This window comes from Schistocerca gregaria, chromosome 3, assembly GCF_023897955.1.
Source record: "Schistocerca gregaria isolate iqSchGreg1 chromosome 3, iqSchGreg1.2, whole genome shotgun sequence".
NCBI lineage: Eukaryota > Metazoa > Arthropoda > Insecta > Orthoptera > Acrididae > Schistocerca > Schistocerca gregaria.
Window position 1 is genome coordinate 716,117,400 of NC_064922.1, and position 25,733 is coordinate 716,143,132.

Consider the following 25,733-nt stretch of genomic DNA (forward strand, 5'->3'; position numbering starts at 1 on the left):
TGTAGCGTTATCCCTAGATACTTAATTGACAAGGCTGAGTTAAGCAGCCGGCCGCGGTGGTCGTGCGGTTCTAGGCGCTCCAGTCCGGAGCCGCGCTGCTGCTACGGTCGCAGGTTCGAATCCTGCCTCGGGCATGGATGTGTGTGATATCCTTAGGTTGGTTAGGTTTAATTAGTTCTAAGTTCTAGGGGACTGATGACCACAGCAGTTGAGTCCCAGAGTGCTCAGAGCCATTTGAACCACTTTTGAGTTAAGCAGCACGCCACTAATACACTACTCGAACATTACAGGATTGTTTTTCCTGCTCATCTGCATTTGCTCACATTTCTATACATTTATAACGAGTTTCCATTAATTACACCGAAGTTCAGCGATGACAATTTTCCATACACTACAGCATCAGTAAACGCACACTTCTGCACACGTTATTCCTCAGAACGTTTATGTATATAATATGAGCGGCTCTGTTACACTTCCTTGGGACACTCCTGACGATGCTCTTCTTTCTGAGGAACATTCGGGAACCAGGACAATGCAATGGCTTCTATTAGCCAAAACGTTTTCGAGTCATTCACATATCTGGAATCTATTCCGTACACTTGGACCTTCGGGAACACTTTGCAGTGGGTCACTGTGTCAAACGCTTTCTGGAACTCTGGGAATATGGACCCTGCCTGTTGCTTTTCATCCACGTTCGCAGGTCTTAGTGCGAGAAAGGGGAACCTGCGTTCCGCATAACCGATGATTTCTAATTCAATGCTGATCTGTGGATATTAGCTATTCTGTCTTATGAAAATTTATTATGTTCGAACGCAGAATACGTTCATGAAATCTGCAAAAAACCGACCTGATGGATACCTATCAGTAATTTTGTGAGTGCGTTGTTTGCCCTTATTATATATGGGAGTCGCTTGTGCTTTCACCAGTAGCTTGGAACTTTGCGCTGGGCGAAAGATTCGCTTTAAATGCATACTTTGTGAAGGGCTACTGCAGATAGACACTATTATCTGAAAGTATGCTTTCACAATTTCAACAGTAAATCGAACTGTGATGCACAACGTCTCTCTTGTACAGTTTTGTGTCTAATAAATGAGACTGTAAAGAAAGCGCTGCTCTTCTTCGCATCTTCTCGAATTTCCTACCAATCTTAGTCAAACGGAGAATAAAATCGTGGATAAAATGGCCAGCGCTGGCACTGCCCCCCTCGACTTACTCCTAGATGCTCTACAGCCTACACCAAAATGATTATCATTGTGGGCTTGAGGCAAGTGTTCGGGTTCCTAGGATGACGGGAGTCTACAGGGCTACACCAGCAGAGGCTGTTCTCGTCATTTTCGAAAAATGTCCAGTTGACGCAACAGTAAGGAGTTTACCGCAAGATAGCGGTTACGGCGAGACAACGTAAAATGCAGGAACCTACAGGTTCTATAATATACAGGATCTTAGATCGTCGAAACTGGACACCTGACGAATGGCAGCGGAATTGGGTCAGTAGAAACAAAGGAGGTCAAAAACACTCTTTTTCTGAACGTCATAAAGAGAATACAAATAGTTTGCATAAGTCCCCATAGAGTTACAGTTCATTTTATGACAGGAAGCGACTGTCAGCATCGTGTGATGTGGCGGATTAGGATCATCAAGCATCTGATGTTCATAAGCCTTCTCAGGCGGAACCTACAGAACATGAACACGCCTTAAGGCGACACTCGGTTGGTAAAAAGATATACTGATACGACGAACGCTGTTACAAAGTACTTATGTAGGAATTAACTAAAATGGCCGAGAAACTGGTCTGAGAGGTGTAGAGGGAGGAGAGAAGTGAGTTAAAGAGAAGATGCAAAGGGTGGGAAAGGTTTTCAGGTAATAATAGTGCCGGAATATGAGATACGCCAGTGACATTAACCAAGAACAAATGCATGAATGTAATTTTTAGAAGTAAGACAAAAACATTTTGAGATAAGTCAAGTGTTGCGCTTGTTGTATAAAAGCGCGCATAATTTTAATTTAGCTGAATAGTTATATTAGTAACTTGAAACAAGCTAGTGGTAACTCGCCATATTGCGAAGTCGCCTAACAACTCGACAATTAATTATAATTACATTACTAAATCATACCCAGATAATTAGCATCAGACATATTACGTATGAAACCCACGTACTGAGTCACACACCAACTGTAGGGCGACCCGCACTATAGTACACAAATAGTCCAGATATTGATACAGCCACAAAGCGACAGCCAGCAAGTGAAATTCATCTAAAGCGACAAGTTAATAGATGAGTTTCTTTTCTTTATTCATTACTATTGTCATTCGATATTCGTTTCAATTAATTATGGTTTTTATGTATAGATTTACTATATAAATTAATGCATATGACTGCGTTACAGAGCAAATAATTAAAAAAAAATACTATGATGTAGAAAAACTTTTAATATTTGAGAGTATTCTACGACCTGTTTTAGACATGAAAGCAGCTTTTCTGAGAGCCTTAAGTAAATAAATAAAATATCAAGTAAATATGGGTTAATTTTAGTTGCAGCATTACCTTGCGTGTACATATAATCCAAGCATATCAAACATAATGTCATAAATATACAGGTATAATATTCCTTCAAAATGCTGAGAGGTACCAGGTAGGCAACGTACATCCTCACGAAGCATCAGGACGGATAAGGTCATGGACTCGAGTATTTTTAGCGGTGCTCACAGCGTCGTTCTTAATGAGAAACAAGAAGGTAGGTGGGGGCTCGGATATCTCCATAATATCTGGTAGCATTGTTATGGTGCACTATATATACTGGGTGTTTTTCTTAACAGTTATCAGGCACATTTATTCTCGTGTTTAGGGATATATTTGCAATTAGGATTTTTTTAGTGTTCAAATGAAGTGAGCCCAAACAAATACAGCTAATGGCATTATCTTGGGCTCCCAGTGTCAATGGAAAATAGAATTTTGTTTCTTGGTAGAAACAAAAAATTTTTAAAGGGTTTTATACGTCCCGATTTGATGAAGTGTTTACAGATTCGTCTAGCGCGATGTTCAGTTTAATGATTTCTGTTATCAGTGTTAGAAAAACACTAAAAATTCCACTCCAGCATCGACATAGTAGTGTGTATGGCGGTAGCACACAGACAGCAGAGCGAGGTATGGAACCTGAGGAGAGGCCAACGTGACGAATATGACGAAACAATATGACGAATACTGTGTCCTGACTCACGGAAAATGCTAGACCAGGAGATCTAATATATTACCTCCACTAGCCGGGTCTCTGTTTAGTTCCGCAAAATGATTCTCAGCTTAGATGTTTACAATTATTTCACACAATATGCACTATCCCTACCACACACCTTAATTATTTATTTCGCAGTCTATAGCTGGTAACTTGAAATCTCCATCTAATACTATAACAACACCAAAACAGTTACTCGAAATATTTTCCGAGTTTGTCCTCAAATACTGCTCCGCAGCTTCTCCTGAGGCAAATAGGACAACGCTGCGTATCAGCGCATGAGTGCCCATTCAAGCTGAGATAACGATATTATCTCAAAGTCACTTCTAATGTCAGGTTGCATGCTTGGACTAGTTAAATTCGAAGATACCCATCCCCCCCCCCCCCCCCCCAACACACACACACACACACACACACACACACAAAATTACTCCCCCAGAACATTCTTCAGCAATTATATGTGATAAATTCGAAATCATATATGGAAACCTCCACCCTACCCACACACCTGAGGCAACTGGAATACTTACATTCAAGGTAATGTACCTTAATATCAGTCATGTGGTCTCGTGTGACGTAAAACTATCATGAAACACCTCCTGTCTCTCCAATTATAAAGGCACATTAAAATGGCGGGAAATTGCCTCCCCCCCCAACCCTCCCCCCGCCTCCCTATACGAGTAATATACAACCTCCCACTCCCTCACCTCATCTTTTATGACTAATCCATTTCTATAGGCGACTTCATTCGAGGTCAGTGCATCATAGGGACACGTTCATGTTTGTTGTAACCGAATTATTGTCAACAATAGTTATACAGTGAAAGAGTCAGGAAATAATAAGAAAGACACCACTAATTAACTAATAGTTTATTGATATCAATATATATTGTAATACAATTTCTTAACAGTATTGTTTGATTTAATTACTCACAATTTTTTTGGGATTCCTTTTGGTGATTTATATACAAAGTAATATATGTACATTACTCTGCAAAGATAATTTTTACAATTTTTTAATTCTTTTGTTGTTTTATTTACAAAGCACAGTAATTTTTTCTGATGTCTTGTCATTAGTTTATCTACAAAGCCATTTTTTCCGTTAAGCAGTAATTAAGCTATTTTTTCCTTCCCTTACATACATTAGTTTGTTTACAAAGCTATATTTACAACATATTTTTCTGATGACTTATGCACGCTACTAATGCTATAAGGCACATCAAAACTAGAAGAACGTAAACACCACATTTCCCATTTGTTTGTGTCCGTTTCTATATGCACTTGCTAGTCTTTCATACAATAAGTACATCTCAATTATTTTCTTTCTGATCGGTTTGATCATTCTACATAAAGTATTTAGATTTAGTGATTTCTCTCTGAACACTTTTCGATATATGGAGAACGTAGACCAGCACCAGCAGGTGAAGAAAATCCACAGTTGCACACGAATATATACAATATTTACATGCAGACTATATAATGCATTCACAATTTCCGCACACACAGGGCGTGTAGTCATTAACACATTCTCACATACACAATTGTGACAAATGGTTCATATAACTATTCCATATGCAATTCTGTCCCCAGAAATAAGGCACTTGTCATTATGATAACAGCCGCATTTCTAGCTGCGGAGCAGTATGTTTGTCATGACATGATTGAAAGACTACTTGGCACAATATAAGCGGAACGGCGTCAGCATCCTCGAGCAGGCATTTCCTCTATCGAGATGGCCTTTGAGGTCACATGAAGCACTCCTTTAGTACGCATCTGATTGTCACATGCATCTATACGATATGCATACATTTTCTATCTCAGCGCCAAAAATTTCACAATGTCTCAACCATTCGCCTTTTCATTCATAAGGCCGACAACGTTTTTGCTTTGCAGCGTTGTGCAAAGGATTACCGACCGCAAATCCACACATGTTGAATGCCGTGTACCTAATTACTTCATATAGATGAAACTTTTTTTATCATATACTAACCGTATTAGGCGAAGTTCAGCTTCGCAAACTCATAGTAAAATACGTACATGTGGTATCTGGAGCGGTCAGGAACACAAATACCGACATGGACAGGCTAAGTGAACTCAACTAAAACCAAGCCCATTCCACAGAGACTAAACCTTGACTAAAGATGATGGCCTGTTTAAAATTTGGCCTTATTACGATGTAATCTCTTGCACCACTACGCCCATCCCAAAGGTAAACTAAACAAATTTGGCGGTATTCTCTAACATTTTCCATGGTTTTTCCAGAAATAGAATCATTAATTAATTTATACAAGGCTTTTTCGATGTCAAATGTCGTTACAATCCTCTGTTTGGAGCTTACATCAGTGCACGTATTCAGCCAGTGCCACTGCTTGAAGGAAATGCCGTGCGAGAGTGTAGCAAGTTTCATTGCTATACTAAGGCACTGCTGCAGATTTCTGTAGTACACAATGTATCACTACTTGAAACTTCCTGGCCCACAGTTTTAATCTGCCAGCAAGTTTCAGATCAGCGCACACTTCACTCCAGAGTGAAAATCTCATTCTGGTATCTATACTTACTCCCCAGCGTTTTCAGCAGCTTGGGGACAGGAACACTGCGAGAGATTAGGCGCTCCAGATACAGCATCAGGTCGCTGTGTGTACTTGCAGATGACTGGTGTAAGTCAGTCCCACATCTATCCAAAAAATTTCAGTGACATCACGCATCCTTTTCTTCAATCTGACGGTTTCCTTTCTGAGCACCCGTGGTCTTTGAGTAGCGTCTTTGACTAGCAATCACAACATGCTCGATTCCGGGTTCGAACCCCGCCACCGCTTAAACTTCGAATAAAAAACATTAGCAATGGCGGCCGAAGACACTTCTGCGAAAGGAAAGTAACAGCGAAGTAACCATGGGTAACACGCAGATATTATACAATAAATGTATGACAATTGCAGTTTGCGATTAATTTATTGTCCTTGTAACCCATAACTTGAGGAGAAACATTTGTGTAGTGCGGATATGGGTAGAAAAAAATAAAATTTAAAAAAAGCAATAACCGGGTTTCCAACACCATACGCAAACCCGAAAATCCGCGACACACTACACTATCAGATGTGCTGAACTGATTGCGCGTAAACAGGCATCTAAATTACTTCTAAATCTTCGACGGTCGATTTCTCAGAAACGGTAGAGTATCTGCAGATAAGGCGAGACACTTGTTCGCTTATTTTGGCTCCTTTTCCACTGAGCGAAGTTTTTGGGAAATCGGGTTATGTACCCGCCATTTTTTCCTCTTCAGTGTCTAATGTGCTGTCTGTCAAAGAGACGTTCAAGACATTTCCTGTGAAGCGAATAAACTGTGCAGCGTGCATACGTTAAGATGGCAACTGTGGGGTTGTGGAGAAACCATCCAATACCAATACCAAGCTGGCTGCCTGATTACTTTTTTTTTTTTGTTTCACTCTACAACGCTCTCTTTCTTTCTACATTCTTTGTCATCCGTTACCTAGCTCCTCTGCTTACATAAAACGTCAACAAGACGACATGACACTGATACAAAAGAAGAGTGCTCACCTTTTTTGTGCTGTGCACAGTCTCTGGCAACGGGAATATCGGATAAACGTAGGGGAAAGTGAAATCGTCGCGAATATTTACATTTTCAACACATCCCTTCGTTCATGATATTTGCCGTAGGCAGTATAGACACGTTTCAGAGAAACAGCAAAATTCATTCGGCCAGTCCACGACAGAAGGAAGGAAGGAAGGAAGGAAGGAAAGAGAATGCTGGGTTAATATGTCGGCGACGAGATTACACGAGACGGGGTACAGGGTCGAATTTTACCGTGGCAGTAAACTTGCAGGATGTAATTCAACCGGTCAGCATTCGCCTTAAGCAATGTCAGGAAACAGGGAGCGTAATCTGGGTAGCTGGGCTCGGATTTTAAGTCAGCATTTTCCTTATGAGTTCTTTTCTCGTTTATAAGGTCTAGGGACGATGTTCATGCACTATGCTCATTCTCAACTGCTGTTCGACAGCAGTACTCTGCACCCTAATTTTCAGTAGGCTTCAACAAAAAAGAAGGGTTTTCTACTACGTAACTCCTTCTGTTCCCTGCAAGAAAATCTTCGGTTCGTTTAATTTGGTGTGATGGAGATTTACTGACATGAATCCAGTAGTAGATAAAGTGTCCATATACGACTACTTTAGGCTTACTTCACTGTGTTGCCACAAATGAAAGACACCTAATTGGAATATTAAGCTCTCAATCCGTTAATATAAAGGGGATGGAACCTCCTTTACTCAATTACCCATCGACAATTAGGTTCCCATGGTTTTCCGCAACCGTTCCACTAGAATGTGGTTTTCGTTACTACTCATAGGCTATGAGCGACACGTTCCCCTACCCTTATTTGTGAATTGTACAATGAAGTACGTGCTTATAATCTACATTTGCACTGCCAGAAAAATTTAGTACACCCTTTTGGACGTTGCCAGTTAACTAAAGATTTATTTTTTGAACAGTACATATGGAGTGCATGAAATGATTACTTTTACACATCACAAAGAGTTCTGAGGTACCTCAGAACCATTCGTGATGTCTAAAAGTTTCCATCCATGTAGAAACAGCCGTATTAGTACGGCAGACAGGAGCACATTGCAACGAAAAATAGTTTTTAATTTACATTATTATTTTTTACTTTAAACTGGTTAAATTTGAAAATAACATGGATAAATTACATACTTCCATACATAGAAATCAAAAAATTGTCCAATTCAACAACCAGAATGACTTAAATAAAACACAGATGAGAGGGTGAGATGGGTTATAATTCACCCCATCAACGGGGCACGTTGTAACATAACTGAATTTAACTGAAAATAACCTACTCAGTTTTAAATGTATGGCATGTTAGAAGTGTCTTCATTGTGTCCACGCTCCACACAGAAGTAGAATGCGTCATTATTCGCACATGACCTATAACACAAAAATTTGCATTTATTACACTGTACCCATTCCTCTCCATTTCTACAACCATCTACAACACATCATACAATAGTTTTATTCTTCTTCTTCTTCTTCTTCTTCCTAAGATGTATGGTATTGCAATTTTCTTTTGTTATTAACTGTCGCCTTCTTGATTCCTTTTTTTTCTCTTTCCATTCTTCGGTGATTTCTTATCTGTCTTCTCTTTTTTCTTTTTCTAGAGCCTGTTTTTCAGTTGTGTTTGTTGAGATCACACTTTCTCATCTTTCTTCCGCAGTTTTTTTCTTTCCTTTGTACAGCTTTAAGAAAAGGGCGAATTTGCTCAGTGGAAGAACGTTTCTCGGCTGAAGTTCCAGGAACAGCGTTAACAGCATCCTCCACATTCTCAGGTCCAGCCAGAGGATCTCAATTCTTTTTTTTTTTTCTGGAACTGCCCTACAGGTGATAACAGATGCAGAAAGATGGCTTTCTTGGAATTCGTCGGGGGGCAAATGGGAGTATGCATGTTTATGAGAAACTTGAAATGATGTTAGTTGGTGTGAGAGTGGTGGGAAGTCCTTTGTTTGTAATGTAAGGCAAGCCCGAAACAAAATTTTGAAAAACACTGCCCTCAGTCGCGAACGCAATTAATTCCGACTATCTGACGCTGTCAGGTATGACCGAAGCTTTCGTATTTTTTGGTACGTTTTGTTGTAACGTTTAGTTTTAATTTTGTCCGAAGAATGTGTCCCTTGTGACACCGAAACCTAGGTCACAAATTAATAGTGTTCGCGACTGAGGGCTGTGTTTTTCAAAATTTTGTATTGTACAACAGTCGTTGATTGACATCCATGTTAAAAACAGTAAGGCAAGTCATACATTTTTAGAGTCTTTCCTGCATTTTCTTCCAACCAGGCATCGAACCCACTGCTACAAATCACTTTTAAAGTAAAATCAGTTATTACGTTGCTAAACTATACAATGGGACTACTTCTCCCGGGGAATTCAATGTATGTCAGCGAACGAGGTAACATAGATAACGTTTTTAACAGTATAAACAGTTAATCACCGATGACGATTTCGATCAAAGAAAGACAAACAAAAGAAAAATGTCTTTTAGCGCCAACTCTTCAACTCACAGTGTTGCTACCGCTCAGTTCAAGGCGCCTCCATACGGTGGTAGCACCTGACAAGATACTTCATGGAAAAAATGCACTTGTTGCAATGTACCCCCTTTTGCAGCGTACTCCTCTCTCTCCACGGGTGGCAATGCAGGCGCAGAATCTGGCATCCAATCGATGGTACAGATGGCGAATACTGTGGTACGTTATGCCACGTGTTTTAGACACGTTCGTGCAGTTCTGTAAGTGTTGTTGATTGACGATTCGCACGATTTACTTCTCGTCCCATCATATTCCACACGTGCTCCATTGGAGACAAGTCCAGAGATCGCGCTGGCGAGGGAAATTGCTGCACGCTTTGCAGTGCACGTTGAGTATCACAGGCAGTGTGTGGGCGACGATTATCGTATTGGAACAACACACACCCTTCTTCTTGCAAAGATGGCAAAAGAACGGGTCTAACAACATTCTGCGTGTACCGAGGGCTAATTAGCATTCCCTCCAGAACCACCAAAGGTGAACGAGATTTGTAGCTTATCGCACCCCAGACCATAAGGCCGGGGGGGGGGGTGGCAGTAGATAGTAGATAGTGTCATAAGTTCCATGCGGCTTTTCGCGGATGATGCTGTAATATACAAAATACCAGTATTAGACAATTGTAGCGAAATGCAGGAAGATCTGCAGCGAATAGGCACTTGGTGCACGGAGTGGCAGTTGACCCTTGACTTAGACAAATGTAATGTACTGCAAATACATAGAAAGAAGGATCCTTTATTGTGTGATTATATGATAGCGAAACAAACACTGGTAGCAGTTACTTCTGTAAAATAACTGGAAGCATGCGTCCGGAACGATTTGAAGTGGAATGATCATATAAAATTAATTGTTGATAAGGCGGGTACCAGGTTGAGATTCATTGGGAGAGTCCTTAGAAAATGTGGTCCATCAACAAAGGAGGTGACTAACGAAACACTCGTTCGACCTATACTTGAGTATTGCTCATTAGTGTGCGATCCGTACCAGATCAGGTTGACGGAGGAGATAGAGAAGATCCAAAGAAGAGCGGCGCGTTTCGTCACAGGGTTATTTGGTAAGCGTGATAGCGTTACGGAGGTATTTAGCAAACTCAACTGGCAGACTCTGCAAGAGATGCGCTCAGCATCGCGGTGTAGCTTGCTCGCCAGGTTTCGAGTGAGTGCGTTTCTGGATGAGGTATCGAATATTTTGCTTCTCCCTACTTATACCTCCCGAGGAGATCACGAATGTAATATCAGAGATTCGAGTGCGCACGGAGACTTTCCGGCAGTCGTTCTTCCCGCGAACCACACGCGACTGCATCAGGAAAGGGAGGTAATGACAGTGGCACGTAAAGTGCCCTCCGCCACACATCGTTGGGTGGCTTGCGGTGTATAAATGTACATGTAGTTTGTCTTAGACGAATTTACTCTACAAGACTGTGCTCACCATATCTACGGCGTACGAGCAAACCATCATCACTTGCAAACGAGCAGAATCTGCTTTCACCGCTGAAGTCCTCGGCGTGCCATTCCAGTTTTTAAGGGATCCTCTGATCGTCGATGCTGTCGCTTGAGAGCAAGACGGGCTAGAGGTGTGCGTTCCCATAATCCCGCTGCTAATAACCGCTTCGCAACAGAACATGTTGACACAAACCCTCTCACCCCTGCTGTGGTTACTGCACTGTCACTGCTGTTCTTATAATACGACGATCCTGGCGAGCGTCTGTGCTGCGTGGATGCCCAGAACCTCGTCTGCGAGTGTGAGAATGTTCACGTGACCACTGATATCAGCACGTCCAATTTATGCGGCAGTTCGCAGAAAGGATCATCCAGCCACTCGTAAGGCGACAATTCGACGCCTTTCAGACGCTCAGTTGGCTTTAGCAAGCACGAGCTCGTCTCCGTGAGGTGGCTGCCTGCTTGTGTCACACGTCTGCAACACACTGAGTCTGCTGGCTGAGAGCATTCCATGGTAGCTATGCCACTACACTGTCTGTTGGCAGACGACGTTGAAACCGTTATCAGTACATCTACCATCCCAAAGGTGGCACAGGCCGTCATCGGATCAAAATCTACGTTGTTTTTCTTGGTGTACTAATTTTTTTCCCGACTGTGTATTATTAGCACTACCGTTCCTGAGGCTTTTATCCTACGAAGGAGAACAGTCTGTTTTCATATTTCCAAGCAGATTATGATTTTAGTTCAAATGGCTCTGAGCACTATGGGACTTAACTTCTGGGGGTCATTAGTCCCCTAGAACTTAGAACTAGTTAAACCTAACTAACGTAAGGACATCACACACATCCATGCCGTAGGCAGGATTCGAACCTGCGATCGTAGCGGTGTCGCGGTTCCAGACTGCAGCGCCTAGAACCGCACGGCCACTTCGGCCGGCTATGATTGTGTGCCGAACTGGAACTCGAAATCCGAACATAGCATTTCGCGGGCAATTCTCTTATCTGCTGCGCTATCCGGGCCCGACCCACTTTACACTCTCTGTTTTCACTGTGACACTTCACAGTTATTCACAGGTTTTATTACTGTGTTTATTTTTATTCACTGAGTTCTGTGGACGTAAAGACCAAAGGGCGGAATGAAATACGTTTAAAAGATCGAAAATATGCTTCCAATTTTGCAAGAAGACTATTAAAAATATGCACTAATGTACCGGAAGTAATATAGGAAATAAAGGAAATATTGACTAAAAGTTCAACACTCCTTTTTTCCGTATTTTCTCCAAATTGTAAAAAGTTCTCTCAACTAAATATGTTTGAGGGCAGAACTTCACAGCAGAATCGTAGCTATTAGCCCTACAAATATTATTCTAATTTTTTCGCTAAGACATAGGTGACATCACGAATACAGCGTAACTCCAAATTCCTTTCCTTGCCGTTTCTTTTTTCAACAGAAACTGAATCTGCAGCATCATCATCGCTATTCTTTGATAACGGAACCAAAGCAGGCACAAAGGAAGTCAAATCCCCCCCCCCCCCTCCGCCCCAACTTGTTTTATTGTGGATATCAGGTTACTGAAGTGTGATTTGGTCTACACAGGCTGTATCCCGGATCTCGTTCTCTCACAGGCTTCAGTGGCATTTTTAATGCTGCAATATTTCACTGCTTTAGAAAGTGTGTGGTACAAGATCCTTATTGATATGAGGAATATTACGCGAATCAGAGAAAAATATTTACTCTTCGGAAAAGCTATTTACTCTTGGACTTATGAACTTTACCGTATTTCTGAAAACACATTGTTTCATATGTGCTACGTGATACGACTTAAAGTAATGAAGACAACGCTTACAACGCCTTAAGTGTATCTAATCCACGCTATTTACTGCGTAATGTACACGTTGCATAATGTGTAGCTACTGTGTGCTCAATCCAGTATTTGAGCACTAAGTGACTTGCAGCAAACTTGCAAGTAGTTTGACACCTTTACGAAACTTTTTCTCTCTCGTAAATCCGACTAAATGGTGAATGGAAGACGGAAGAGGATGTGGACATAGAAAGGAAAGAGGAGATGGGCAGAGAGCAGAGGAGGAGATGGACATGGACAGAGAGAACGACTTCACGTGCACATGTAGATGTACATGCACATGCAAGGGAGTGAGACAGGGTTGTAGCGTATCCCCGATGTTATTCAATCTGTATATTGAGCAAGCAGTAAAGGAAACAAAAGAAAAATTCGGAGTAGGAATTAAAATCGATGGAGAAAAAAATAAAAACTTTGAGGTTCGCCGATGACACTGTAATTCTGTCAGAGACAGCAAAGGACCTGGAAGAGCAGCTGAACGCAATGGACAGTGTCTTGAAAGGAGGATATAGGATGAACATCAACAAAAGCAAAACGAAGATAATGGAATGTAGTGGAATTAAATCGGGTGATGCTGAGGGTTTTAGATTAGGAAATCAGACGCTCAAAGTGGAAACTGAGTTTTGCTATTTAGGGAGCAAAATAACTGATGATGGTCGAAGTGGAGGGGAAATAAAATGTAGACTGGCAATGGCAAGGCAAGCGTTTCTGAAGAAGAGAAATTTGTTAACATCGAGTATAGATTTGAGCGTCAGGAAGTCGTTTCTGAAAGTATTTGTATGGAGTGTGGCCATGTATGGAAGTGAAACGTGGACGATAAATAGTTTGGACAATAAGAGAATAGAAGCTTTCGAAATGTGGTGCTACAGAAGAATGCTGAAGATTAGTTGGGTAGATCACATAACTAATCAGGAGGAACTGAATAGAATTAGGGAGAAGAGAAATTTGTGGCACATCTTGACTAGAAGAAGGGATCGGTTGGTAGGACATGCTCTGAGGTATCAAGGGATCACCAATTTAGTATTGGAGGGCAGCGTGGAGGGTAAAAATCGTAGAGGGAGACCAAGCGGTGAATACACTACGCAGATTCAGAAGGATGTACGTTGCAGTAGGTACTGGGAGATGATGAAGCTTGCACAGGATAGAGTAGCATGGAGAACTGCATCAAACTAGTCTCTGGACTGAAGACCACAACAACATCAACGATATGCAAACATACACACAGACCACAGACACACACACACACACACACACACAATATATATATATATATATATATATATATATATATATATCGAGCGTTCATTGTACTGGTGTACAGTAATCATCATGCCCAACGGTTATGCCATGAGTCCTGTTCCACCCTTAAGACTTCGTATACTCGCTCTCCTTTCTACGTTGATATAGTGCACTTGTACGCGGCAACGGACTTTAGTGAGGAGTTTTGAGTCAAATCGGCAGCGGCGGTGGCAAGCGAGTCGAGATTCCTTGCATGTGGATAGACAAAGTTCGGATATGACGTCATAGGACCCGCTGGTGAGTTAACTGCGAGTATACGGATCTTCTTTTTATTCTGTACACATTAAGGACATCAACGACAACTAACATCCGACATCGATCCACATCAGTAGCAACAACTGTTTAACCAACAGTCAGTGCATTTTCACGTTATTAACCCCATCTACAACCGCAGTAACAACAACAGCAGCATCAAGACGGCAGTACATCGGCAGATGCAACAGTAGCAGCAGCAGTTACCAGCAAGATGGCTACTGTGGGACGGAAGCGATGGGGGGTAGCTCGTTTGCAGTTGAGAGAGAACGAATATTGTCCAACAGATGCGCAGCAAAATCCGATCCCCGAAAACGGTGCGCGATTTCCCCTATGTAACCAAAGAAACAAGTGATAATTTTCTATGAAATAGTACGCGAACAAATCACTTTCGCTGATTTCCTTTCACCTTGGAACACGCAAATAAGTGGTCTGCTGCACAGTTTGCTACTAGTACGATTATATCCAAGTTTAACCTCCTGCTACGGGGCAACGTTTTTAGAATTTCTTTAAACCAACAGACGTGAGCCTGTTTTTGAACTGCGGGAATGAATATTTTTCAGAACTCCCAGTGTCCATACACCATCTAAGGTAGTGCGCTAAAAGTAGTGCAGTACTCGATATGACTCTGCCCCACGATAATTTATAGCCCGACCCACTTCACTTGCATTGCGCAAAACATCGTCGTATTTTGGAGCAACGGGCGTTTTTACTCAACCCTCAAGAAACATTTATTTTATTCTAAAACCAGATCCTGACCACAAACGTTATTTATCAGGTAATGAATTTCTGTTAAAGATAACCATTTTCAGTCCTGAGTAAATCCAGTATACTACATAATTAGTGCCAGTCCGTATATATATCTTTAAGTCACATACAGGATTAATGTCACTCTACCATCAATATAAGCAATGACACGATTTGTTTAGAACACTGGATTTACTCAGATCTGAAGATGTTACCGTTGAGCGAAGTTAATCACCTAATAATTGACTTTTATTGATAGAGACTGGAGTTATAGTACAATAAACATTTCCTGGATCGCTATGTAACCTGTCAAAGATGACCATTTTCAGTGCTGAGTAAATCCAGTATACTACAGACGTGATAATGTACGATGAATCTGCTGCAGACACACATTAGAGATAAAACCGTTCATCGCACCTGACGACGCTGTTGCAGTAATAAATCACTGTGCAAGTGGAACCAAACGTTGATATATATACGTATTCTGTTGCACTCATAAATCATCTGCTTTTGGATTTCATTGGCAAGGGTGATAGCATGGCCTGAAGAATATTATTTATTACCGGTGCAATACTCGTTGGGGTTTAAAATAATTGTTAGCTGGTATGCCCACGATTACTTAAACATAGAAGGGCTTTCCGCAATATGTCTACAAATATGTAATAAAAAACAAAGAAACACCTTTTGGAACACTACTTAACGACAACTGATTTCAGTCTGCGTTGCGGATCATCTTCAGGGCTAGGTTGGAACGAAAAGAAGTTTGATATTATCAACACCCGTCTCAAAGATAGTAGAAACAATAACAAAACTTTACGAACTCACACCGTCGCCGAAAGGTGTAGTTTGTCAACAGTGTATGAAACTAACAATAATAAACAAAGTTGACACGTGCGTGAGTCATTTATCAGTACACTAAAACAGGTTATAACTATTTCTCCATATATCATACAATACAAATAATTAATAAAAAAGCCGACTTGAAGGTCACTTTAATTAGTACATTTCAGTGTGGATGGTGCGTTAAACACATGTTATAAACATACTGACCGCAACTGTGGATCGTATATTTTCGTTCTTATTTTCATAATTAAAAAGAAAGTGCAAAATCACCGAACGTATTGAAGACTTAACAAGTTGCCTTCATTTTAATGAATAATGACAGAATTGCACTGAGGACGCTTAATGTGAAGTAAAATGGGGTTACGAAACGAACGTAACTGCATTAATGTACTAAATTTCAGCATGACTGATGTGTAACATAAGAAGATAAAAACAAATGTTACATGCAAGCTGAAGTACACTGTGTATCTTGTTTAAATATCTTAAAAGTTAATGCAAAATCACCGAATATATCATTTTTATGAATAAGAATAGAACTACGTTGAGCACTCTATGCTAAAGTTGGTGATTAATTCGACATAATCATAGAAAAGTCGAAGAAAGAGGAGCCTAGCTACGAAATAGCCATAGCTGTTTCAGGAAACAACTAATAGGAATTAAGTTGTTAAGTGTTAATAGTTTGAGAAGAGAGTGGCCGCCAGTGCTCAACCTACCAAACCAGGCGGAGGGACAAGCAGCACAGTTCTGTGTTTATGCCTGTCACAGGCTGCAGTCAACGCCCACCGTCTTCCCCCACGGCCACCTAAAATGATGAACAAATTCAAGTTCACGGGGCGATGAAGAACACCAGGCATCACACATCTAGTGGAGGACGTCAGTATCAAATTAATCATTATGGGAAAATTAATTCCGTTCGTTAATGTACTTGTCAGATTCTTTCCGATTATTTTCTTGTAGCAATAAAAATTTCAAGTTCTTTGAGCAAGTCGACATACCTTTGTGTGTTCTGTGTAAAAACTCCATGCAGTTGTCAGTACTAATGGTTTGGCACACATGCTCTAGTGATAGCGTCTATGATTAGTAATCAAAGGTCCTCGGTCCCGTGCACTAACCCCACCACTGCTTAAATTTTGAATAAAAATCATCAGCAACGGCGGAAGAAGACTTCCGGCATAAGAAGTCACCCTCAAACTGTGAACGGCCTTATAAAAGATGGTGGAGGAGTGGAGAGAGGTTCGAGACATTCTCTTGCCCTCGGAGTAGAAAACCACCACTGATTACTGATAAATGGAATCAGGACATAGAAGGGAATGGAACTCACTCCATTAAAGACACCGACACAGGACTTGACTGAAAATGTGTCATAATGATCTCTCCATTGTAAAAAGATTCCGAGCTAGTCCCCCATTTGGATCTCCGGGAGGGAACTGCCAAAGAGGAGATGACCATGAGTAAAAAGGTTGGTGCGTGGAATGCCAGAAGTTCGAAAGCGTTAGGGAAGCTAGAAAATCTTAAAGGAGACATGTTAAGGGTCACCCTAGATAGTGGGGGTCGATCCCCGGCCAGGATGAAGATTTTATCCGCTCAGGGACGGGCTGTTGTGTTGTCCTCATCGTCATCACCGACACGCAAGTCACCCAATATGGTGTCGCCTGAAATAAGACTTGCAACCCGGCGGCCGAAACCCCGACTGGATCTTTCCGGCCAACAATACCACACGACCATTTCAATTTTTTTTTTCTGAAAAGGTGCCGCAGGGGGGGGGGGGGGTCGAACTCAGTATCTCTGTACGATGGACACGTCATTAGGAACAGAAACTTTAGTCAAGGCAGCATATTTTCACTCAGTACACAGACAAGCCAAAAACAGGATTCGAAGCAGCAACGTCTGTGGGTTGAGCGGAGCATCGGTGGCACGTATTATTGACACTAATGCAACGGCAGGTGATATGTCCTCGGTGTATTTCACGGCGGCATGTCTGAATAAAAACTTCTCAATTTTCAAGCCGCCATGCCTATCTCCGCCATCGTCGTCCTGATGGTGGAGATAGCCATCGAAAGCTCCAGAATTTTATTCGAAGTGACGCGGCTTGAAAACCAAGATTTTATTCAGGGAGGGATGTGTTTATAAACGGCGAATTGAGAAATTTTTTTTCTCATGTGATCTATTTATACATAGACAAGTTTCGGATTTTTCCTTCACTTGTAGTATGAAACCTTCCTTGCAAAATTTCATGATTCTACGTCAATCTTAAGAACCCCACAAACTCTAATGAGTGAGTTTGCGAGTATCAAAATATATCACGCAGACGTAGAAGCTTAAAATTTTTATCACCACGGACCGCATGCCTCAGTACGTAACGTAAATTTCATCTTGGAACGCCCATCCGCTCCTGTGAAATCAGGGTCTTAACATCGGAGAAACAGAGAGACAGACAGCAAATAACAAACAATTTTTTGTACGCGATGTAATTGCAAATTAACATTTTCCGGATCTTTGTCCTTTGGTTGTTGTGTGAAACTTTGCTTCTTGATAGATTTCATGGTTCTGGGTCAATTGGAAGTACCTATTAGGTTTTGATAACTGAGTTCGCGAGTATCAAAATCTGTGACATAAATTTCCGTATATTTTGATTCCATTGACTTAAATACTTCTCGTTTCTTACATCGCCAAGGGACCATAGAGCTGAAAATGTGACAAATTTCAACCTGATACGTCTAGCCGTTCCTGTGGGAAAGGGTTTTGAACGGTCCGACAGACAGACAGACGGACAAGAAAGTGATCCTTTAAGGGTTCCGTTTTTACCGGCTGAAGTACGGAACCCTAGTAATTCACAAACAAGTCTCTCCGGTTGCCACTTACTTTGCAAAGCTGTGTATCGTCTGGTTACTAACGGGCTCTGACATGAAGCTAAGAATCAAACAGGGAATGTGTAGTGTGCTGGCTTGAGGGGACAAGGTGGTGAGTCACAGCTGGATAGAATTTCCGCAGCGAATTAACGACCACACATGAGCCAGCTGTGGTGTAGCTCAGAGGCGGGTTGGCTTCCACACTTGTCTACGCAACACTACAGCTGATAGCTCGTCCTGTCCTACCACCAATACACTAATAGTCACTTTTTTTGAGTCATCGCTCTTCTGACTCATTTAAAGATGCTCGCCACGAATTCCTCTCCTGTGCCAAACTCCTCATCTCAGAGAATCACTTCCAATCTACGTCCTAGGCGCTTCAGTCTGGAACCGCAAGACCGCTACGGTCGCAGGTTCGAATCCTGCCTCGGGCATGGATGTGTGTGATGTCCTTAGCTTAGTTAGGTTTAAGTAGTTCTAAGTTCTAGGGGACTGATGACCTCAGATGTTAAGTCCCATAGTGCTCAGAGCCATTTGAACCATTTTGAACCTACGTACTAAATTATTTTTGCTGGATGTGTTCCTGTCTCTGTCATCCTCTACAGTTTTTACACTCTACAGCTCCATCTAGTACCATGGAAGTTACTCTCTGATGTCTTAACTGATGTCCAATCATCCTGTCCCTTCTTCCACATATTCCTTTCCTCTCTGATTCTGCGCATATCCTCCTCATTCCTTACCCTATCAGTCCACCTAATTATCAACATTAGCCTGTGGCACCATATCTCAAACGCTTCGATTCTCTTCCGTTGAGTACCATACAATGTCGTCCTCCAAACGTACATGTTCAGAAATTTCGTCCTATGTCTGGTCTAGTAGACTTCTCTTGACTAGGAATGCCATTTTTGCCTGTGCTAGTCAGGTTTTGACGTTCTCCTTACTGCTAAGTAGCAGAATTCCTTAACTTTTTGACCATCAATTCCGATGTTAAGTTTCTGGCTGTTCTCATTTCTGCTACTTCTCCGTACTTTGCTCTTTCTTCGATTTCCTCCCAATCCATATTCTGCACTTATCAGAGTGTTCATTCCATTCCGCAGATCATGTAATTCTTCTTCACTTTCACTGAGGATAGCAATGCCATCAGCAAATCGAATTATTGATATCCTTTCACCTTGAATTTTAATTCCTCTTCTGAACCTTTCTTTTATTTCCACCATTGCTTCTTCGATGCTGATAGCTTGTCCTGCCAGCAATACACTAATAGTCTTTTTTTTTCGGGTCATCGGTCTTCAGACTCATTTAATGCTGCCCGCCACGAATTTATCTCCTGTGCCTGAACAGTATGGGCGAAACATTACATCCCTGTCTTACATGCTTTTTAATCCGGGCGCTTCGTTCTTCATCTTCCACTGTTATTATTCCCTCTTGGCTCTTGTACATGTATATTACCCGTCTCTGCCTACAGCATATTCCTATTTTCCTCAGAATTTCGAACATCTAGCACCATCTGACATTGTCGAACGCTTTCTGCTTGTCTACAAATGATATCAATGTGTCTTAATTTTTCTTTATCCTTCCTTCAATTACCAACAGTAACGTCAGAATTACCTCTCTAGTGTCTTTGTCTTTCCTAAAGCCAAACGGATCGTCATCTAACACACCATCAATTTTCTTTTCCATTCTTCTGTGTATTATTTTTGTCATCATCTTAGCTGTAGGACATCTTAAGCTGACTGTGTGACATTTCTCGGAGTGTCAGATTTTGCAGTCTTCTGCACTGTGTGGATGATATTTTTCCGAATGTCTGATGGTATATGGCCAGACTCGTACATTCTACACACCGAAGTGAACAGTCGTTTTGTTGCCACTTCTAGCACTGATTTTAGAAATTATGGTGGAATGTTATGTATCCCTTCTGACTGATTTGTTCTTATGCCTTCAGAAGCTCTTATAAATTTTGATTCTAGTAGTAGTTTCCCTATCTCTTCCTCTACCACATCAGACAAATCTACCCCGTCATAGAGCCCTTCAGTGTACTCTTTCCATCTATCCGCTCTCTCTTCTACATTTAACAGTGGAATCCCTGTTGCACTCACAATGCTACCACCCGTGCTTTTAATTTCACCGAAGGTTGTTTTGACTTTCCTATGTGGTGAGTGAGTGGTTCCGACAATCATTTCTTCCTCGATTTCTTCACATTCTTATGCAGCCGTTTCGTCGTACCTTACCTGAACTTCCTATTTATTTCATACCTCACCGACCTGTATTTCTGTATTCCTGCATTTCCCTAAACATTTTTACTTCCTTCTTTGATCGATCAACTTAAGTATTTCTGCTACCCATGGTTTCTTCGCAGTTACCGTCTTTGTACCCTCGTTTTTCTCTCCAATTTCTGTGATTGCCCTTTTTAGAGAGGCCCAATTCTCTTCAACTGTACTGGATACTAAGCTATTCCTTATTGCAGGGCCTTCGAGAATTTCAAGCTTATGTCTTCAATCCTTAGTATCCCCGTATCCCACTTCCTTGCGTACTGATTCTTGCTATCTAATCTCTTTAACTTCACCCTACTCTTCATCACTACTAGATGGTGATCTGAGTCTGTCTGGTTCTGGGTACACCTTATAATACAGTTTCTGATTTCGGAATCTCTATCTGACCGTTATATAACGTAACTGAGATCTTCACGTATCTCCTGGCCTTTTGTAGTATACCTCTTCTTATTGCGATTACTGAATAGAATTTTCGCTGTTACTATCCGAAATATGCTACAGAACTCAGATAGTCTTTATTCTCTCTCATTCCTAGTACCAAGACGATATTCTTCCGTAGCGCTTTCTTCTACTCCTTCCCCTACAATCATATTCCAGTCCCTCGTGGCTATTAGATTTTCATCTCTCTTTACGTACTGAATTACCCGTTCAATTCCACATGTACTTTTCCTATCTCTTCATGTTTTGCTTGCGACGTCGGTATGTATACCTGAGTTACCGTTGTCAGTGGTGGTTTGCTGTCGATTCTGATGAGAACAGCGCTGCCCTATCACTGAACCGTACACAGTAACTCACGCTCTGGCTTACCTTTCTATTCACAACGAATCCTATTCCCGTTATATCATTTTCTGCTGCTGCTGACATTACCCTACATTCACCTGATCAGAAATCCTTGTCTTCTTTCAACTTCACTTCCTTGACCCCTACCATATCTAGTTTGAGTCTTGGCATTTCCCTTTTCAGATTTTCTAGCTTCTTACCACGTTCAAGCTTCTGACATTCACGCCCGGACTACTAGAACGTTATCCCTTCGTTAGCTATTCAGTCTTTGTATCATGGTCACATCCCCCCCCCCCCCCCGGCAGTCCCCTACCGGACTACCGGAGACCCGAGTGGAGGTCTGTTTTCTCAACAGAGAGGTCATCATGAATTTTTTGAATTACTGGCCACATGTCCTGTGGATACACAATATGTGTCTTTTCCATCTCCTTTGGTATCTTCGTGCTGCTCGTCAATGCTGATTCATCCGCCTTTACACTCCTCCGCACGCTTTGACAAGGTCGTCGGCAAAATCAGGACTGCTTCTTACGCCGTAAGTCTTTGGCCACCAATGTTCCTTTTTTTTTCACAATTTAAGCGTTGGCGGTATTTGAAACAGGAACCGAGGATGTTTTGATTAGTAAACAAAGACACTGTTTCTAGGACGTGCGCGCACCCCAGAAATGAAGAAAGACTAGGTAAAGAATAATTTTCGCACGATTCGCGCGCTTGGTGCCTAACACTTATCTATTTCATTGCGACTGATGTTTGTGGTGACGGTACGGACATTCAGTCACACTAAAAGGAACTACAAAATCGGGCGATTATCGAATGTCCACACACGCGGAAAAAGAACTGAAGGAATACAAGAAATGTCTTTGTCGTACATGGGAGGTTACACTCTTAAACTGTTATTGTGGTCCTCAGTTTGGATCCAGCTCTTCACTTCAGTCTGTCCTACGCAAGACCCTTCATCTCTGTCCAATTACTGTAACATATATACAGTTAAAACTGCTACGTCAATTTATAACTAGTCAAATTCAATTTTTACCCCACATTTCCTTACACCAAAAACTGACTATTCGTGAATTCCTCAGCACATGACATATGAATCAATCTGCGTCTTTTAGTCAAGTTGTGCCATATATTTCTTTTTCCACGAATTGAATTATATACCTTCTCATTCGTTACTCGATATATCAGAGTAATTCTTACGAAGCATCACGTTTCAAAATCTGCTGTCCTCTTCTTGTCCGAACCGTTTATTGTGTACGTTCCATTTTCGTTGTTGTTGTTATTGTTGTTGCCTTTTTTTAAGTCCTGAGACTGGTTTGATGCAGCTCACCACGCTACTCTATCCTGTGCAAGCTTCTTCATCTCCCAGTATCTACTGCAGTTTACATCCCTCTGTATCTGCTTAGTGTATTCATTTCTTGGTCTCCCTCTACGATTTTTACCATCCACGCTGCCCTCCAATACTAAATTGGTGATCCCTTGATGCCTCAGAACATGTCCTACCAACCGATCCCTTCTTCTAGTCAAGTTGTGCCACAAACTCCTGTTCTCCCCAATCCTATTCAGTACCTCCTGATTAGTTTTGTGATCTACCCATCTAATCTTCAGGATTCTTCTGTAGCACCACATTTAGAAAGCTTCTATTCTCTTCTTGTCCTAACTAATTATCGTCCATGTTTCACTTCCATACATGGCTACACTCCAAACAAATACTTTCAGAAACGACTTCCTGATACATAAATCTATATTCGATGTTAACAAGTTTCTCTTCTTCAGAAACGCTTTTATTGCCATTGCCAGTCTACATTTTATATCCTCTCTACTTCGACCATCATCAGTTATTTTGCTCCCCGAACAGCAAAACTCCTTTATTGCTTTAAGTGTCTCATTTTCTAATCTAATTCCCTCAGCATCACCTGACTTAATTCGACTACATTCCATTATCCTCGTTTTGCTCTTGTTGATGTTCATCTTACATCCGCCTTTCAAGACACTGTCCATTCCGTTCAACTGCTCTTCCAAGTCCTTTACTGTCTCTGACAGAATTACGATGTCATCGGCAAACCTCGAAGTTTTTATTTCTTCTCCCTGTATTTTAATACCTACTCCGAATTTTTCTTTTGTTTCTTTCACTGCTTGCTCAATATACAGATTGAACAACATCGGGGAGAGCCTACAACCCTGTCCCACTCCCTTCCCAACCACTGCTTCCCTTTCATGTCCCTCGACTCTTATAACTGCCATCTGGTTTCTGTACAAATTGTAAATAGCCTTTCGCTCCCTGTATTTTACCCCTACCACCTTCAGAATTTGAAAGAGAGTATTCCAGTCAACATTGTCAAAAGCTTTCTCTAAGTCTACAAATGCTAGAAACGTAGGTTTGTCTTTTCTTAATCTAGTTTATAAAGTAAGTCGTAGGGTCAGTATTGCCTCACGTGTTCTCATATTTCTACGGAATCCAAACTGATCTTTCCCACGGTCGGCTTCTACCAGTTTTTCCATTCGTCTGTAAAGAATTCGCGTTAGTATTTTGCAGCCGTGACTTATTAAACTGATAGTTCGGTAATTTTCACATCTGTCAACACCTGCTTTCTTTGGGATTGGAATTATTATATTCTTCTTTAAGTCTGAGGGTATTTCGCCTGGCTCATACATTTTGCTCACAAGATGTTAGAGTTTTGTCAGGACTGGCTCTCCTGAGGCTGTCAGTAGTTCTGATGGAAAGTTGTCTACTCTCGGGGACTTTTTTCGAGTTAGGACTTTCAGTACTCTATCAAACTCTTCACGCAGTATCAAATCTCCCATTTCATCTTCATCTACATCCTCTTCCATTTCTATAACATTGCCCTCAAGTACATCGCTGTTGTATAGACCCTCTATATACTCCTTCCACCTTTCTGCTTTCCCTTCTTTGCTTAGAACTGGGTATCCATCTGAGCTCTCGATATTCATACAAGTGGTTCTCTTATCTCCAAAGGTCTCTCTAATTTTCCAGTAGGCAGTATCTATCTTACCCCTAGTGAGATAAGCCTCTACATCCTTACACTTGTCCTCTAGCCATGCCTGCTTAGCCATTTTGCACTTCCTGTCGATCTTATTTTTGAGACGTTTGTATTCCTTTCTACCTACTTCATTTACTGCATTTTTATATTTTCTCCTTTCGTCAATTAAATTCAATATTTCTTCTGACACACAAGGATTTCTACTAGCCCTCGTCTTTTTACCTACTTGATCCTTTGCTGCCTTCACTACTTCATTCCTCAAAGCTACCCATTCTTCTTCTACTGTATTTCTTTCCTCCATTCTTGTCAACTGTTCCCTTATGCTCTCCCTGAAACTCTGTACAACCTCTGGTTTAGTCAGTTTATCCAGCTCCCATCTCCTTAAATTCCCACCTTTTTGCAGTTTCTTCAGTTTTAATCTACAGTTCATAACTAATAGATTGTGGTCAGAGTCCACATCTGCCCCTGGAAATGTCTTACAATTTAAAACCTGGTTCCTAAATCTCTGTCTTACCATTATATAATCTATCTGATACCTTTTAGTATCTCCAGGCTTCTTCCATGTAAACAACCTTCTTTTATGATTCTTGAACCAAGTGTTAGCTATGATTAAGTTATGCTCTGTGCAAAATTATACTAGGCGGCTTCCTCTTTCCTTTCTTACCCTCAATCCATATTCACCTACTATGTTTCCTTCTCTCCCTTTTCCTACTCCTGAATTCCAGTCACCCATGACTATTAAATTTTCGTCTCCCTTCACTATCTGAATAATTTCTTTTATTTCATCATACATTTCTTCAATTTCTTCATTTTCGTATAATGGCTAAAATGCAGGCATATACCTTCAAAAAAGACATCCTAAAAACAAAATTCTTTTTCGGACATGTTTCCATTGTTGTTGCCAGTCTGCATTTGATATCCTTTGTACCTCAGACACCAGTTATTTTGCTGCGAAAATAGCAAAACTCTTCTACTAATTCCTGTACCTCATTTATTAGTCTAGTTCCCTCACAACCGCCAGATTTGATTCGAGTGGACTAATTCCCTCTACGATTTTTTCCTTAGTT

The 25,733-nt window shown here is 41.2% G+C and overlaps 1 protein-coding gene across 5 annotated transcripts in view; it reads right to left on the minus strand.

Annotated features, from left to right (window-relative positions):
• The window catches only part of LOC126355043 (myb-related transcription factor, partner of profilin-like), a 136,293-nt gene that overhangs the window by 60,167 nt on the left and 50,393 nt on the right, over positions 1-25,733 (minus strand). The gene's annotated exons all lie outside the window — the stretch shown is intronic.